Below are 20,915 nucleotides of genomic sequence, written 5' to 3'. Positions count from 1 at the left end.
CGTCTGCGTAGTAATGAATAATGATTATAATATTTAATAACATTACACGATGCATCCCGGCTCGGACGATTTTTATTATTATTAAATAGGTACTTAAATACCGTGTTGAAGTAGTTGCAATAATAAGACAATCGGTATACCGCCATGATGATGATTATTATTATTATGATTTTTACTATTTACTATTATGGTAGAAACAACGCTGCCGTGTAATCGTTGCAAACCGGAACGACAATTTGATATCGTCTACATTATAATATTATATCATGCACGAGCGTTGAAAGTACATAATAGAAAGAAAATCAAAATCATAAAACATAAACATATTAATAATTATCGATGTACGTATGTACAGTGGCGGATCCAGGGGAGGGGGGGGGGCAAAGGAACATTTGCCCCCCCTCCAACACCGTAGTTTTCCTTTGTTTTACACCGTGTTTAGCTAATTTTGTAGCCAATTTTGCAACTTTTTGTACTTTTGCCCCCCCATGCCCCTCCCAAAATTAAGCCCTGGATCCGCCACTGCGTATGTAGTAGTAGGTAGTTTCGATATATTATATTAATAATAATTATCGTTACCGATTAATACGCGTGACGTTATGAAAATAATAATATAAGCATATAGGTAGGCACATATACTATTATCTTTTCTAATATAATATTATTATGATAACGATCGTCCCACATATATTCTGTTGCAATAAAATATATGTTATTATATCGTTAAATGTTTTTTGCTTAAGTCTTAAATATATTTTTTTGTGTTTTATGAAATCAATAATTGTTCTATATTATTATTATCATCGTTTTAATGGTGTGCGTTTTTATTTGTTTCAGAATACCGGAAGTGCGTTTATACAAAAGCTGTTTCGGTAAGTCACGTACCTATTAATGTATAATATGATAACAATATAATATATTAAAATAATATAAATCTAACGCGGTAAAATAATGAACCGTAGTTCTCTACCTATGGTGTGTACCTACCTATTTAAAGGTGTATTGTGTGTACCACCCGTATGCGCTGTAACACGTATAATATGACGTTATTATATTATAGTGTTTGATGTCGCGAAAACTATGTCAAATGACTGGCTCGGTAGGTATACCAGCTCATTATATTTGGGCCGAACAGATCGATTTTTCCGTATTCCCTATACGCCTATATAATATTATTTTTTTGTCACGCGGGTCCACATGCTGTATCCGGCCATCGAGATCGGCGGCGGTACATAATATAATATACAATAATAGCCCCCAACGCGTCTTTAATACGATAAACATATTATAATAATAATAGGTATTATTAATATTAGGTATTATCAACGAGAGAGTGTGGGCCACATTAAACTTGTGAAATTATCGGCGCGGTGGCGGGTTGTTGAACCTGACTCGCGAGCTAGAAGTCTTCTTCTTCTACTTCTCCTCCCGCAACTCTGCCGCAGTACACTCGCACACATTGTATGCCGCCGCCGCCGCAGCAGCCAATGTGCACAAAGCGTTTGTTCGCGATTATTACAATAGAGTACCGTAATGGCAATATATTATTATATTATATTATATATAGGCGATTATATCAAATACGCTTAAATTCGTTACTCGTGTTACTTATTATATTATAAATTATTAACCCGTTGCGGCAGAGGACAAGCTTTCCGCACGTTCGCACAGTTTAGTCCGCGACGGTCATGAAAAACGTTCTCCACCCTCTGGGGGTGGTCGTCGATGTCTCCGCATCCTCTATACGTTTGGCCTTACTAACGCCCCACCGAAGTGCATGTCAATACTCCATCAGTCTGAACTCTGAATATATAATATTTTATATCGGGATGTATTAATGAACTATCCACGCACGAGCGTATTTCGTCTTCTGCAATGTTATTATACGTCAGTGGCGGATCCGTTGGGAGGACAAAGGTGGCATTTCCCCCCATGCCCTCCTAAAATTAGCCCTGGATCCGCCACTGTTATACGTTATTCATATTCTAATTATTTTTATCATACGAACCTGTTCCTCTTCTTGCGCGTAATAACACATCCACATTTCCTCCCAGCCACCGGTATCTCCGTAAATACTGCCAATCAATCGGAAGTCGCAAATGTATAATATTTCATATTATTTATAATTATATATTATAATTTCTCCCCGCCACCGATGATATTTATAATAATATATACTATGTACTTATATTATAGTTACATATTATAATATACTGCGTATTGCGCGTTTATAACATAACATTATTATTAAATTACTATACATTATTGTATACTTGAACGAGTCCGACGATGACGTGTACGATTGTGATTTTCCTTTTGGTTTTTTCGCAAATCTTTGACGCGCATACTGCTGCAATATTATATACCATATTCGTGTGCATAATATGTATATACGTAAATAACACTCGCGAGCTCCGAATCGAACAATAAGAAATGACCGACTCGAGACGTTTATTATTATTATTATTATTATTATTATTATGGAATTAATGAGCCCGAGCGCGTGTTCGAATATACCTACCTATATATTGTAATTCTTTCAAAAATAACATAATATACACGCGCGCATAAACAATATCATGTTATTATATTTACCTCTATAAATATATACAAAAACATATATATATATATGCGTACAAACATTTTTCTGACTACCGGTAATGCGATTGAATCGTCGCTGTGGCAAGGTTATAACTTATAAGCTGTGTACAATGGTAAAAATATAAATGTATTTTACATTAAATTGTACTCGTTTGTGATGTTACCTAATTGATTCGTCAGGATTCGGAAAGTATAAAGTATAGTAACTGTCCATACTGCAGGATAATAATATACGGTATAACATAGATAGATTCCGTCGGAGCATCTTTTTTGACTGAAATGTAAAAAGTGAGAGCGATTTCCATAAACGTATATCCTATGAAAATATTATATACGTTTTCCCTGATAACATTCGGTCGTCCTGTGTAAATTGCAATTTGCTCCCCCAGGCGTATCTCACACTTAAGTACACGAGTACACAACTGCATAACACACAGGAATAATTACGCATATATCGCCGTCAGCAAAAACGTTTTAATAAGGTCGAGAACTATGTGTTTTCGTTTTGACATTGTGTAATATTTAGACATAATATTTAGACGAAAACAAATTCATATAGCCGACTCTCGTTTCTCCCGTTTAATATCGGTACATAGGTATTTAATATTTATATTATATTTTTATATACGACAGACATAATATAGGTTTTCTCGAGTGATACAGTATATAGGCCATCAACTCTTACAAATAATACACACATTTTCGAGTTACCGTTTAATTAAAAAAAAATATATATAAATAATAAAATTAGGCTAATTGTAACTTTTTTAAAAAAAAAATATGCTTATTCAACAGCAATTTCGTTAAGCTGTTGCATTGCACTTGCTTATGTGGTATTATTTTACGTACGTGTATTATAATTGATATTGGGGAATTCTTGTTACTAAAAGGTATGTGAACATTCGTGGAAAACAGACTTCTGCGAATTCAGAAACCCCAATTGCGAACGAGGTCGGCCCCGGTCGCCTGACGGGAAATGGTACAGGTCGCTCGAGGACATCGGTGTGGGAGTCTGCTGCGGCAGATCGCGGTTGACCGTGGTCGCGGTGTGGTCGCCCCGGGGTGACCGTATAGTATGCACAAAAATTCGCAATAACGGTATAAACACGCCATCATATATAAAACCTGCCTATATATTTTATAATAGTATAATGTAGGTGATTTAAGCAGTCCGGACCGCATGACGCTGCACGGTCACGGGATTCCCCCGTACTCGTGAGGTTTTTCCGTCCGCAGAAACGTTACAGAAGTATAGAACTATTCGAAAATAATAATGTAATTATATAAGTACCCACAAGTGGTTTATTTCACTGATCTATTTTTAAAATTTTTTTTTTATAAAATTGAATTATTTTAGCAGCACCTATATTATATATTTATATACTTTATAAAAATCTACTTGGGTAATGTCGTGTAGCCTGCAACAGTTTAACTTATACAGATCTTCCTATATGTTAATAATTTGATAACCTACCTAATAATAGTTAACAGCACAATTATTGGCAATTCTGATGCGCGACTGCAATACACGCGCGTCGCATATTATAATATAATATATATCCACCGCTGCTGCTGCAATTGCATTTTTTTGGTCGCCCACAGCAGTATTAGACGATTATTATAATAAGGACGAATTATACAGCATATAATATTATACCTAATGATATGATATTAATTAATAATACATACAATGATCTAATGTAATATTAATAATAATAATAATAATAATAATAATAATAACGACTGACACGCACGATGGACATGAAAACGCATAGTTTCGAAAAGAGAGAGAGAAAGACAGAAAAATCGTGTCACAGATTTGCCCGACCTGTCGGTATAGAGGACGAATATTGATTTTTGTATTGTATATGGATAATAAAACGCACGGGATCGTCGTGGCCAAATTATGATTTCACGTGACGTCGTGCCCATTAGCCGTCGCCGCCTTATACGGGAATACTTAGAAACTAATATTATTTTTTGAATTTAGAAACTCTCGTTTTTTGTATACATACCGGAGCTCGATAGTGCGATGAGACGGGTACGCGAACACCATATGAAAATAGTGGAAACACCTCGCGGTCGTCGAGTAATTTTTTTAAAAATTTTCTCGCGGTTCCACTACGACATTCGGTCTGCAATGAGTGGCGAGGTACATAATATTTATACTCGGGGAGGCCATTGCATGCTACGCGACAGCCATCCAGATAAGCCGCCTTTATAATAGAGGACGTGGGCACCTACTGCACCTATATAGGTTGGTTAGGATTCTGAATTTCAGACCATGTGGTTCGTGGTCTAGAAAATATGGGTGACCAGGTTTACGCGTTATTTTAAGATTTTTGTACATTACAACTACGCTACTCGTTATTGTTTGCACAGATTTGCCCGACCTGTCGGTATAGAGGACGAATATTGATTTTTGTATTGTATATAGATATTTCAACGCACGGGACCGTATAGTGGCACAGATTATGATTTCACGTGACATCGTACCCATTAGCCGCCGCCACCGCCTTATACGGGAATACGCGACATATTATTTTTTGAATTTAGAAACTCTCGTTTTTTGTGTACATACCGGAGCTCGATAGTGTGATGAGACGAGTTCGCGAACGTCAAGTAATTTTTTTTTATTTTTTCTCGCTTTTCATACGGTATGTGGCAGACAATTAGTGAGTCGAGAAGGCCACTGGCACGCGATAGCTAGCGAGATAAGCCGTCTTTGTAGAGGACGTATAATATGTTACCTAGGTAGGTTATACGATCTTGAATGTCGGACTATGCGGATTGTGGTCGAAAGAATATAGGTGATCAGGTATATGCGTTATTAGGATCTTTGTATATTATAATATAACTACGCCACTCGTTATTGTTTGCTGCTGCTGCTGCAATAAAGTCATGTCCGGTGGATTTCCTTGACGTGATAAATAATTTAATAATCACCAAACATATATGAAACGCATATTATATTATATTATTATTGTTAGAGGTCGTCAGAACTAATTAATTTGGCCTAGTTTATACATATTTTTTTATATTTAGGTACTCTGCACAGCAACCCATCCCACGGCGCGGTGATTGCCCAGGCAAATCGATAGTAGCTGTTCGAGAAATTTATTTTTATAAGCTTACACAATATACATATAATAATAATAATTATACCCACTTTTCTATATTTTAACGCGCGTGGCGCAATGTTGTTATTCCTTTAAATAAATAAAAACGTAAAAATAATAATTACTATCGAATATTATTTATTAATTATTATTATTTGATTTGTGGTCGTAGGACGTATGGTACCTATATTAGTATATTATAATGTATACGAGTATATTGTACGTTTTAACTCTTAAATCGATTGTCAGATATTAGGACATCAATCACCATGGCTATTTACATATTATTATGTAACCATAAGGTGATAATTTAAAAATAATAATTATCTTATTTTTATTTATTAAGTTCTTTCCAATTAACATCAAACTTTTAAAGTTAAATATTAACTTTAATCACTCCATAAACCCTTATATAATATAATAATTCATGAAATATTACCTATAATATGCTCATTGTACAACCATTGAACAGATTGTGTATGTTTGTTTAAAAAAATATGTTAATTATTCATAACTTAACGTTCTTAATGCTAGTCGCTAATTTAGTAAGTTCTGCAAGCTATTTTATTTTTCATTGAATTCCCACACGCATTCCCGCATAGGATCATTAAATATTATAGGTACCTACTATTTAATACCCGTCTTCTCTTTATGACTAATACGCGAGTACGATCGTTCAGATTTGAACTATATATATTTTCAATTACCAGTTTACATTATTTTTTCCAAGTCACGGGAAAACACGCGTACAAAACGCGTTAACCACGGTTGCTTGGAATTTTTTCGAAATTGTATAATAACAATATACAGTGACGATATAATGTAGTGACTGTAAAAGCCCGCGGTTTTCCTTTTTGGCTGCGCACGCGGTGCTACTGCAATATTCTGCACCGACGTCGCTGACACCGCTAAAATACGTATTTATTTTTTTATAGGTGTATTAATCATAATCTCCGACGGAAAACCCGTACAAGGAATTACGTATTAGCAGGTATAATATGCACTGCAGATGCTTACAATTTAATATAAGTCTGATTGCGAATTCGAAACGATGATAGTATTATTATAGAAAATAACCTCTTCTTCATATTATACGCGTTCCCTCGCCGCGGACCCCGTCCGACATGATTGTTGTGCCTTATCGTCCGCGTTGCGTTTTATCGGACACCTGTATCTGATTCTCCGATATATATTCTCACGGACGGGAAAAAGCACGCGGTGCCCGATACGTGCAGTGCATACGTGTGAAATCGTAATATATTATGCATATAGGTATACGCTCTGCAGGAGGAGAGCATACCTAAACAGAAAAATCGGTACGATATTTTATTTGTTATATTATATATCTTATTAAATACGCCATCGAACGTCGCGATATATAGGAACGATTTTAACATTCAGACGGCGCGCGCGATCGTCGTCCATTCATCGCGTATTTCATATAATATACATTACACATTATATAGTATATACCTATAAAGCGCATACGTATACATCACACATAATGCAATGTGTATACGTCGACGACCCTCTATACTCTCATCCAGCCAGCACCGCTACGTCAATCGTCTGGACGGGACGAGAAAAAGACGTTTCGATATTATAATATTATTCTTCGGCAGTGTTGCTTCGATGGATCCATTCCCTACAACCGCCATTCCATCCCATCCACCGACGGCCGGCCTACCCCCTACAGATTGTAACGCAATTCCTATATAATATTTTATTCTTTTATAAAGGAATGGTGTTACAATTTGCTGTGGAAAGTTCATTTCGTTTGTCAGAATATATAAAAATTGTAAGACCAATAATTATTTTATGCTAAAAAAGTAATTTGAAACATCATTAATTGTAAAATTATAATAGCATCATATTAAACAGGGTACCTATAACGGACAGAACTGACTAATGCTGACTTTAATTACACCCTGCATACTATGATATAATTTGTATCCAGAGATTATATTTTATTCTCAAATTTTGAGTTCTGTATAGTCCTGCAGCTGATCCTCCTGTTCATCGCAAACTCGTCAAAAATCAATCAATTTTGTTTCGTCTCGGCGGACGGAAATTAAGTTTATTATATTTGCACATCTCTGTGTCATCCGACGCTCATATATATACACTCATATTATCATCTACACAACAGTCGTGATTTGAGCGTCCTATACAATTTATTAGGTACAATAATAGCGGTCGCGGTCGTCGTCGCCGTTAATGTGTATATTTGATATATAATATGAATCGGTCGGTCAATGTAAAGGTAAACAATTATTCATGATTTTAATTGTTTCTTTCATCTGAAAATTGTTGTTGGTATAATATCCCGTTTAATAGTGTGTCACATCTGCAGCAGCGTGTGTCTCTCGTAAGTCGTAGTTATTTTATAGTCGTGGATAGGATAACGTCATCCACGCGCACGATTTCAATAATATTTCTTTGGTCGCACTTAGGTATACAGCGACAAACGTGTAGTTCGATTTTTTCGGTTCGATTGAGAAAATAATTATCTATTGTTATAATAATATAATATTGTAAAATATTTACTCGTGTGATTTTCGTCCTTAGTGACTAGTGAGTGATATGTTAGATTGATAATTTTAAACGATAATTTCTTTTTTTGTTCTTTTAATATTCGATGTCATAGTGTATTTTAGAATATTTATTTTAATATTGTAAAAATATGAAAAGAATAAAGATAATAATATAATACCTATATGGCTATATTCCTCGGTACAAATTATTGTTTATAATACACGATTTCTGTTGATCTCGGTGGCTAACCTATATATAATATTATATAATATGTTTTAATTTTTTTTTTAAATTTAAATCTTACAAAACTGAAAACACAGAGTTAAAATAAATACGTCATTTGATTAAAAAAAAAAAAATGGTCAAGCCACGCATGATAATAATATTTATCAATGACCACAGATTTCCTTTACCCTATAAACTTGCATAACCACTTTGTCAACAATATTTTCTGATCGTATATTATTATAATATCGACAAATGATTATTATTGTTATATAACCATCAACCGCAGCAACGGTACATTTTCTCACCGTGTATTTAATTTCACCGCAATTTATGTATATATAATATATATATACACACGTATGTATATCGTTGAGCGTAAATCCAACCGGTAATTATATTATTTATTATTTAAACGAGGAACTTTGCAGCGCATAAACACATCAATTACCGTTGTAAGCATTCATGTTTTGTATTGTACGTAAATCAGTTGTAATGTATGTTTTTTTATGAACGCATGACTCCACAAAATGCGCTCCTATATATATGTATATATATTGTATGTATACTTAATATAAGTATAAAATGTATACACTCAAGCATAATATATTAATATATAATATTATGTCGGAACATCAATTATAAACCGAATATAAAAAAATTGTAATAATAAACATGAAAGTACCGTTTTTCCTCGTGTATTATAGTTTTAAACGAAAAACTCTATATAATATATACCTTAACGTCATAGTATATATTACGATAAATTATACGGTTTTATTTATAAATAAAACAAAATCGTACAACCATTCAGTACCTATAATATTAAACTATCTATGGCTTACATAATATTATTAAGTATTATATCATTATGACTTGTCGCTACCAAACTTTTTATCTCTTTTTCTTTTTTATTCGTTTCATCTTCCATATTATATTCCCTCGACAACCTTCAATACGCGTAACGGTGACTTGTACTGTACAATTATTGGTAATTCTGAACGGGACAGTGTCGTGTAACATAGGGTCAAGATGTTGCTCAGGGTGCAGGGTGGGTATTGATAGAAAGAAAATAGTAGATTTTATCGGTAGGTATAATAATATTATGTGGGGTAGGTCAACTAAAATTATTTGAGCAACACCAATTTTTTGATGCAAGCCACTGGAACGGAATATTTGATAAGACTACAGACACAAGAGTGTTTCGTACCGTCGTCGAATGTTTACCATAATATTATAATATGGAAGAGACCAGAGTAAAATGAATACAGAATAACACACACAATATTATTCGGGCTGCAGCAACACCGTCAGAGACTTTAACGCTCATCAAAATCGTGGTTGATACGTCGCATAGCTGCAACGTATAAAATGTATAATATTTTGTAGTATGCCAGCGAATAATAGCGATGCGATCGTACTATTATTATTGCTCTATCCGTCCGTCGCGATCGGCGCATTTCTCGCGCGGTGATCATTCGCATCTATATATGGGTTTTTTTTTCATTTAGGTTCATTTTATATTATATAATATTATACATTATATTATTACATAGGTATACAGCAACGCACTTCAGATGTACACATGCGTATAGGCACGCGTGGAGAGGCGATCGCTCGGCCGACTGGGATAACCAGTTCTTCTGGGAAACTGGTCGCGGCACTCGGGTATTTTTGCACAGTGTCCTGCGAGTATATAATAATAGTAATATACTAATATGTATAGAGCTAGGAGACGGAAAGGTAAAAAAAGATTTTTAAAAACGACCGGTTTATTCACGAGATTTACGCACGCGGTGAAGAGTTATCATCATCATTATTATTATAGTTGTTACTATTATTATAACTAGGTACTTTTGTTGTACCTGCGTGTAGTGTAAATTAAAAATTAAAAATATATAATAATATATGAATTACTCCCATTTTTTTTCGAATCTTATGTAGCATCTCTGGAGTAAGAGATTCGATGATGGGTTCTCATTTCGGCGACGATAAACCATTTCACAGAGACGACGATCGTCAAAAAAATACGCATATAATATATCGTATACGTATACTTATATATTTTATATATCTATAAAATATAGGAGTAACGATTTGGAGATGTTAAATATGTATAAATGTATAATATATACATCCTATTAATTACATTGTGCTCGTCAATAAACAATGATGTGTAAAATAAAAATATTAGCGCCATATGCGTTGTTTTTGTTTTTGTTTTTGTGTTACGTTTTTTTTGTTTCGATTTCATACTTCTAATATCGCGTCTGAACCTTTATATTATATACTCAGTATATTAAGACTTAAGACTTATAAATATATAATTGTACTGTATATGATAATTTATTGTAGGTGACAGGGTGTTAGACTTTGGTGGACGATTAGTAATATTTGCACATTGAATTAAAATTGTATTCAATTTAATATTTAAAATAATATTTAATAATATTTAATATTATAAACAAAAATAATAAACTGAAAGAATCCGTTCACTAAAAAAAGATCAAAATACCCACCCTAGAAGAGCTAGAGTGCAGTACACGATACTATGGGTGGCCCTAAATATCTTATTTTTAGTATTTTATTTGTACCACATAGTTTTGTAGATTTAAATTAATAAACGGGAGAACCTATGTAATACTGTTTGTAAAAGTAAGTTTGTTTTAAACTAACCGAATGGTTTCACGAAGTGTATATTTATTATTTTGTATACCTATACGTCATATAGTGTCAATTAAACGCACGATATACTATTATGTATGCGGCTGCAACATAATGTAGAATCAATATATAATATTACAACCAATTTTAAACAATATGTGTATATATTTAACTAACATACGCGTGTAACGATAAACAATGAACTAATCGTAATTACCATTTATTTATCTCCACTGATCGGTAGGTAATAAATTAAAACTTTAGGAAATATAGGTACCGCAGCTATTCGGTTGCCATGTACATATATAATATATTACCTACAACGATGGTGGATGGAGCTTATCTCGGAAATCACCTAACGTCACGTAGGTATAGTAGCTACCCATAATAATATAATATGCTACAGTACCATATAAGATAATATTATTTAATGTAAAAAAAAAAAACGGTTGGAACTGTATATACATTTATATAGGTACAAAAATCTGTTTTAAATTTTAATCAAATCCACCCGAGGGCGTAATAATATTGTGCAGTCAGTCTTCTTGGACGTACGAAAACTGTTTAATAATAGAATTTCCTTGTGTATTAAACGCAACGCGTCTGCACTCTACACATATAGGTATCTATGTATATATATATATATTTGTATATATTATTATAATATTATGTGTATCGTCGAAAGAGTGTGAGTCCGACGGTGGCCCGTGAGGAAGGCGTAATTAGGGTGGGAGGGGAGGTGTGAGAATTTCGAGAAACGATCCGACTGTAATTAATTAATATTTAATAACATACGCATTTTAAGCGGCGGCGGCGGCGGCGGCCGATCGATCATCCGGAGGACCCGACGGCGTTTGGCACACAAGAGAATATTTTTTACTTAGTTTTTTTTTTTAATTTTTATTATTTTCTTAATACACGGACACGTGTGGCCTGCAAACTCGAATTTCTTGTTAATATAACATTACATTATATATATAACGTCCTGCACGCGTAGGATTCGCTCTAGGCCCAACGATGCGCATCGCTTACACTTTTACACGATGTCAGGTATGGGATACACTTATTATACATATTATAAAAATGACGTGCAGCGACCGAGGAAAAGAGCAATATCCTATATAGTATTGAATTAATTTCCCGCTTCCTCCGCGGCCGACAAACTATTTTTTATATAATAATAATATTATATTATACGATTATGACGTGCTCATAGGAATCTCCGCGAGATTACGCAGCTTGAAAAAAAACCCGAATCCCAATCGCGGCTCCCGTGATAAATAATAGATTAAACGTGATATAAATATGATATACCTATAAAATAATATATATAATAATATGATATATTTTATGCATTTTTATTATTATGTATGCACGATTGTGTCTGATGGTCGACGTATACTATGTACTATATGTCTATATTATACGTATGTCATTACATATAATATATTATATAGGTGCATAATGGTATATTGTAGTACCCAAGTATAAAACCATAGCTCAAGGGTTTCGCAGTAGACTACCTGTTGAATATTCGCGTATATAGGATCACTGAGATCTACGCCGTCCAGTCCAGGGTCGGGTAGACGTCTTCACGTACGTCGGTGGGGTCACTGACCATCTGGCGTTCCGCGATGTATAAATAGGTATGCCAAAAACTATATTGTACTCTCATATATTTTGTTCATCGCCACCCTTCTATATCACCATAATAGGACGAGTACAGCGGCTAGTAAAGCTATATACAAGTATCGGAGTATATTATAATATTATATATTATAATATTAAACTCGTCTTATAATTTATAGGTTAGGTGAGGTTTAAAATGTTTTTTTCCTTCTCCACTCTTATTTATAGAAAGAAATTATACGCGAACGACTCACTCGCTCGACCGGAATCAACGAGGACAGGTTTTTCGTCACTCCCGAGAATTTGTATGGGGTCTAAAAAAATAAAATAAAAAATTCCGAATTCCCATACACGGACCCATCGTCGTAATATACCGAGCTTCGGACTGCATCTGAAATGTCTCTGCTGTATAATAATATAATACGTTTAGAGAATTATTGGCGACGGGGATTTTCAAATCGTATCGGTCGCGGGTTGTTCGCTTCGTAATATTATTCTGCAGGTATATAATATAAAAATAATAATAATAATAATATGATCAGTCCGACGACCGTCGTTCAAATCGCAGCTCCGGCAGTAGTCAGAATAAAAAAAAAACCTCTCTCTTCGTTTTGCCGACCGCCGCGCCGCGTGGTAAACGATGCATCGTCGAAAAAACAATGAATTGTTTTTTTTTTTGTCATCTCCGCAATTATCATAAGCACAATATCGCTGCAGTATTGTACCACTCCACCTGCATATAATAATATATTTTGTACATAATATAATATACCTAATGATATATAAACAACGTGTGCGTCACGTCGACACGACAGCCACAAATCAATATAACGTAACCGTACGGCAATATAGTGACGGATTGTCGAACCTACCTATACCTATAATATATTATTATTATATCACACATAAATAATTGTGCGTATAATATAAATTATATTATAGGATAGGTACGCGTGCGATGTCGACGATATCGTCGCGGTAACAAATAACTTCGGGACTGCGGACGTCAATTGTCTCGTCGCGGAGGCGAGAATCGTTCGCATAATAATAAAACCGTATACTATATTATAAATCGCATAATACGTACCTTTACATGCGTACGCAGCTCGTAATGAAAAAACAATACACCGCGATTGTGTACAAAATATTTTTTATGCGTACGTATACCGGCTATAGGTATATATTTTTTCATTTCGTCGACTCGCGAATCCGTATACCTACATAATATTATAATATAATATATTCGGACGTTTAAGTATTTAGTATATATACTTATTAGGTATACACATACGAGGACCCATTCACCCATGCGTACGGTAGGTACCTAAATTATATCCGCCAAGTAACGCGAATTAAACGTTTTGTACTTGAATCTCTCGCGATCGTCGAATTGACGTTTATAAGTATACTGAGCAGCATATACCACGCTATGTACGATAACATAATGCTCGAGTCCTTGGACCCCCGTCGAAAAATGGGAATGAAAAATTAATTTTTATTTTTTAATCTCGGCGTGGAAGAGGAGGAGTCGTTACATCCGTGGCGATGTATAATATTATCATCTATACAATAATAATAATAATAATAATAATAATAATAATAGTAATGATAATAACAATACGTATAAAACACGCCTTCCGTCTAATTCCCGAAATGCTGGAAGTTTGATGTTGTTTCCCCTGTTAAAACAATATTATGTATAAACTAAGAAGCTATAGGTACATTGAAATAATGTACAATCAAGAGACGTTTTTCGTACACAAAGGTGTATATTTAGGTAGCTATAGATCTTCGTCTATCGGATTGATAGAATATAATTTGTCCAACCCCGTTAGCTATATTATTATAATATGGCTCTTAACATCTTCCGTTGGTTTGATGCGTGCGTTCACCGCGGTTTACACGCCTATATTATTATAAATAAATCATATGATATATACTATATTTCATATACTATATAGGAACGCGATAATGTATATATTGATCGCATGTCATTTTATAGACAAAAATATAAATTAAAAATGTCAGATCGTACTGAAACGCGCATCGCATAGCCGCATAGGTACCTGATAATAATAATGTAATGAATACGAAAACGACGGAGGGCATTGTTTACCATCTAAATAGGTAGGTTGATACGGCTAAATACCTGCGGGGCTGCGGTCGACTGGTGTGTGACGGACGTTAAGTCTGCGGCGAGATGGGCGGACGGCCGGTAATCGTTTTCGCGTGAAATCCGAAATATAATATCATACAAATATTATTTAGGAATGTGTAAGTACGCCGCTCGTGCCCATATCCTCAGACTGGACTTGACCGAACCATCGTGTTATATTCGTACATAATATGGTATGCCGGATGCTTCCACCTGCACCGTCCGAAAATAATCGACCAAGAGCTCTTTTAAAATATAACATAATGTGCCTATATACACGTGACGGAATTCTGGCTATACGGAAAATCGATTACGGTGCTTCACCGGGTTTAAAAAAGGTCTTACCTAACCATTACGGTCCTGCTGCAGCCGCATGCGTATAATATTATAATAAAAAAGGAGAACGAGAATGACGGCGAAGATTTAGTTGGGATTTAGATGATGATGATGACGACGACGATAAATAAAGGCACAAAAAAAATCCCAATAGAAAGATATGACGTATAGAGTAGCAGGACTCTGATCGCGTCTTCACATTTCCCTCTGAACCGTCCAAGGACGTTGACAGCAGCACCGGTCGCACGCGCACGACCACTGAATTTCGTTTTCGTCTTCGCGGTCTTCGCTTCTGCACGCGCTCTACGGCACGTACCGCCCCGCTCGTATATAATAATATACTGGTATAAAATAATGTATTATATTATTATAAATTATAATATTATATAGACAGGTATATACGTTTTTTTTTTTACACATATACCGATCAGTTACGCAACCCGAACCCGCGACCACCGTAGTACCTACGTCGGAAGATATAAGTAAAATAATATGATGAATCGCGTTATTAATATGATGATATAATATTTTACTCGGTCTCGTCCAGAAAATAACGTGTCCACCCACATTCGCAGGTGGTAGAATTGTTTTATAATATTATAGTAGGTATAAAATATATCGTATTATCCGGTATATATGGCGGTCTAGCATTTATCTGCAGGACCTGTGTGTCGTGTAGTCGTGTGAGTGTGTACGATGTGGTAACGATGCTGTATCAATTTTACAATGTGACGGAAATATAATTTCTTTAATATTACTTGTCTTGCTAATTTACGAATCCAAGTCATGCGTGCTTAGTATGTACATTCCCATCACTATTATATTAGGTTATATTTTTCATTCTGTTTCTTAAATATTTTAAATTTAAACAGCATAAATACATTTAAATGTTATAAATGTTATAAATTTGTATTTTATTACGTTTTTGAGGTAAAAAGTTATATATTTACTTATATTATGATATGAGAATACTTCCTAAATGTTTTCAAAAAATTCCCCTGAAAATAATTTTGGTATAATCTATAATCATAATAAAACATTTTATAATTATTATTTCGTACATTTTTCATCAATAATGTTAAAACATATTTTTTAAATATAGGTAGGTACTGCCTAAGTACCTAGGTATATGACCTATACTTTAAGTGTTTAATACTATCTATTTATGACGCGTATGGAAAAATACATTTTAAAAAAGGAAATTAAAATTATTAACCTCGAAATAATTATTATCCTGTAAATATTTAGAAGAAAAATTATTTTGGTCATTTTTTTTAAACTCTTGTGTTATAACGATATGTCTTTATTGCATACCAGTCGATACGCGTGTTTGAGTGTATATTACGATGGATAGGTATATGGCCGCTGACTTGTGCGCAGGAATATCATTAAAAATCGGTTCGGTTTGTCGGTCTCGACACTATTTGAACTCCCGCATATAATGATAATAGTAATAATATGATCTCGTGCAAAAACAAACAAAAAAAAATGAAAAATGAAAATGGAGAAAAAAATAAGAGTTAAGCGATGCGGAACAAACGCTGACGATTGGTGCTCGTGCCCATGGGAAAAAAAATACACAACAATACCGCTTATAAACGTACACGCGGCAGACCACTATTTCTATATGCACACACACTTAAATGTATATAAATATAAATATAGCATTATTGTATATGTTTTAATATACCGTGCGGATTGGGTCACTGCACTTGTGCGGCGGCCGCGGCGGGACAACGGAAGATATCTGCACATCCTCATATAAGGAAACCCGACACCGTCGTATGGTGTATTTTTTTTCTTCTCGATCCACCCCGAGGAATTTTCTCTCCCCCCTCCCACACACACACACACACGCAGTCATACAGTTGTACCTAGAATAGTATTTAATTATAATATGTATTTTATGTTCGCCATGTACATCATTTTTATCGCTTTTTAATCGATATAATATTTTTGTTTATGGCGCTGAATTTACGATGCCATACGAATAGTCTCGAATACGCGTTGTATTATACCTACTCGGTATTTACATTATTATATTCACACGATTCGCGGTGTTTACTCGCGAAAATTGCCGTGGGGCGGCTCTCTAGTTGTCTGAGCTCACCGGAGTATAAAATAATATATTAAAATATAATTGTCATCAACAAATTTTGACTTAGGTTGTTTTCGTTCCATGACATATCGACCATTATAAAATAATTTCTTTCAGACCTTGAAAAGTTCAAGTAGTTGACACAAATAGTTCACATAAGCATGAAATAATCGAGTTTGAACTAAGTTCATGAACTCGTTCGTTGTCGCAAAAAATGTCCTCGTTATGGATGGATAGGCAATTATTACTACTAAATTAGTTTAAATCTACTAAACTTCAGAAGGAGTCCACACCAAAAAAAGCATGTCACTTCGTCGCAAATTGTATTGTATTTAAATGTAATACTGGCTATGATATATAATATCACCTCAAACTAATTTCATAAAATCAAGAATTTATTCACTATTTTAAAATAATAACATAATATTACCGAAGTCGATTAACGATTGTTTTCCTGTTGACATATTATAACCCCTCTACAATGTAGATACCTACCATTAGTAAAATGTATGGCTAAAAATTCAGACATTCGAAATATATAGTACAACAACAACAAAATAGAATGCACATCACCTCTCGCGGCCGTGCCATCGGCCATCACAGTTGTTGATGTCGTAGTGGTGCGACGTCGAGGCGGGCCGACAAGAAATTTAGTATAATATTGTGCTAGTTCAGAATAATAATATCATATATTACGTTTATTTGTGAATGTATGATAATAATACATACTATTCATCCGTGATCAGTCAAACTAGGTACGAAAAAGGTCCCATTGCCAAAATGCATCCTATGGAATAATCAGGCCCACGAATACCATTGTCTGGTTCAAGTTAAACCGAAGTTATTCTCCAGTATAAATTAAATCGTTCTGTTTGCAAAAAACGGTTGGAATTACGTCATTGCAGTCGCTTACTCGGAGATCCGATATATTCTACACCGTTTTCCACAAGAAACATAATACGGCGGCGTTTAATTCATTTTTTTAACTTTACAAGAAAAAAACCTAAACAGTAGATACTATAATAATATTATAATATAATATAATACATGTGTGCATACTGCGCTTCATAAGTAGACACACACACAAACACAAAAACACATTCAATATTACCATTTAACGTACTATATTATTATTATCTCATACGATCATCACATGGTTTCAGCGTTTTTGGTGTATTAACTATGTGCTTATATATGTATAATGTATACGTGGAACATGTTTCTCTATATATAGATAGCTGGTACTATACTACAATGTGTGGTATATGTGTGTAAAATTAAACTCTCGAGTAGAACGCACGTTTATCTACAAAAAAAAAAAAAATAAGCGTTTCGGCCAAAACGAAAATCGTTAATTTATTTTTGTTATTTTTTTTTTTGCGCTGGACGAATTTACGACGACAGCACAATGATTCGTATATGCATTATAATTTATAATACAATATTTTATACGAAAATCGTACGATCTAAGATATAGTAATAATATAATGTTTAATATATTTTAGTATTTTAATATATGTTATAATGCATTATGTAAATATGGAAATCAAATTTGGCGCGCGTGCCATCAGCCACATATTACAGTAATGCATTATTACAGGTATATTATAATATACATGACACATGTGTATGCAATATAGGTACAACACTACAACACTAATACACTATACACAATATTATAATATTATAATACCGCACACGTAGGAGGAGTTTCTCGGTGTCTCTCTCCGTCACTCGCTCTGTAGTATATCCGCCCGATAGGTGATGGCTCTCGACGCATAAAACAATACACGATAATCATAACATTATTATGTGCAACACTCTCGGACCTAATAATATTGCTCGTGTGATAAGTAAAATCATCATTATTAATTATGATACGTGTAATACGTGGAAACATATAATATTATATTAATATGCAGCATCCTGACTTTTTATTGCGCAATTCCATTATATTTTAATATTTACGTCGATCACTCTCTCGGTCCTCGGATATAATAAAAAAAAACCCAACCACCGACGACGTGACGCAGACATCTGCAGCGCTATAAGCATATACCGTAAACCTGTACGATACCCATTACCCGGTACTCACCGTATATTATACATAATAATACCATCATGTGATCCATGATTCAAAACGTATTTTATCGTCGTCCCCAAGAGATGGCCTGAGCACAAGACCACCGAGATGAACCGTTGGAATAACGGGACGAATATGTAAAGAGAAAAAAAAATTAAAGCCCGCACGACGGCCGTTTTCTTTCGAGTTTCGATCGAAAATTTGTCGAATAACCGCCAAAGGCAATAAATAACATAATATCATAATATATTATCACGTTTTCGTGAGTTACGAGTTGGCTGCGATGTACATATACGGAGACGTATAGCGATTGTTCCCTCCCTCTACTCAAACCTTTTTTTTCTGAATCGATTTATGCATTTACATCGAAAAACAAACACAGAATTTTGTTGCAAGAAGTTGTTCCTTTTTGAATTCTCCAATCATGATTTTTTAGAAATCACCGTGAAGTGGATGATAATAAAGTCTACTAGGCATTTTAACAAAAAGTTAACCTTATTGACGGGTTATTGTCCGTTTTTTGAAAACATGTTGATCTCTTCTTACACTCTTCTCATCTTTAACGATTACGACTTTGGTTGTTAAACAGTAATCAAAAAGAGACGCGTTAAAACAAATTTAGTTTTTGTTTTTCGTGAACACGAATTATATATGTTATTCGGATGATCGCTTGCCGCCGAAACGACGACCTTGCCGTTCGGCCTACGGACGGCGCCTATTGAACGAGGTGTGCGTGTATTTATATATACATACGGTGTGGATAGAAAAACGAAAGCAGAATCAATTGTCCTCCCGTAAACGGACGGTCGTCGTAACTCAGACGTAGAAAAAAAATATATATCATAAAATAAAAAAAACCATCATGTACCACCGGCGACGAGTGGGTTGAGCGCCGAAAACAAGTGTTCTCGATATATATTACGACGGCGGCGACTAAACAGGTGGTTTTTTATATATTATTTTGTTATACGCGTATATACATACATAACATATGGACGCTTAGGTACCCACGCACGCGTGCCCATCTCAACGTACGCGCGTTTATATAGATAATACATAATATAAAATACGCTATTTACGACACATCCAACCTAATAAGTAGATATTATTTTAAAAATATGTTTCTATTTATAGTACTGAAATATCTACGATGTGATGTTCTTAACAGCTATCGTTATTTTGTGCCTTGTGGGCATCGCAGCATCCAGCCTCGACATGTCTGGCGATGGAGATACGTTTTGGGGATAACCACGAAAATATAGGTGCACGCCCTAAACGGCCGCGACGTCGTAATATACATTATACGCCTACATGAAATGATTTACATAATATTCGAGTAATACCATCAGCTGACAGCTATATATAATATAGCTTACCTACCGCCTATGTCGTTTCCCGTGTGTGTCTAAGTCACACCGATGACGGATAATCTTGAATGATCCTGGACGAAGCTTCCGAAAACTCCTTTAG

The 20,915-nt window shown here is 34.6% G+C and overlaps 1 protein-coding gene across 2 annotated transcripts in view; it reads left to right on the top strand.

The window, feature by feature from the left end:
- Positions 1–20,915, top strand: part of LOC100162489 (mucin-17) — a 70,662-nt gene that overhangs the window by 25,486 nt on the left and 24,261 nt on the right. For both annotated transcript variants that reach the window (XM_001952387.5, XM_008191792.3), the window contains exon 2: positions 838–872. The gene's annotated coding sequence lies outside the window, so the exon portion shown is untranslated. The remainder of the gene's footprint in view (positions 1–837; positions 873–20,915) is intronic.

Source organism: Acyrthosiphon pisum, chromosome A1 (genome assembly GCF_005508785.2).
Source record: "Acyrthosiphon pisum isolate AL4f chromosome A1, pea_aphid_22Mar2018_4r6ur, whole genome shotgun sequence".
Taxonomy (NCBI): domain Eukaryota; kingdom Metazoa; phylum Arthropoda; class Insecta; order Hemiptera; family Aphididae; genus Acyrthosiphon; species Acyrthosiphon pisum.
This window is presented reverse-complemented; position numbering and strand designations above follow the sequence as displayed.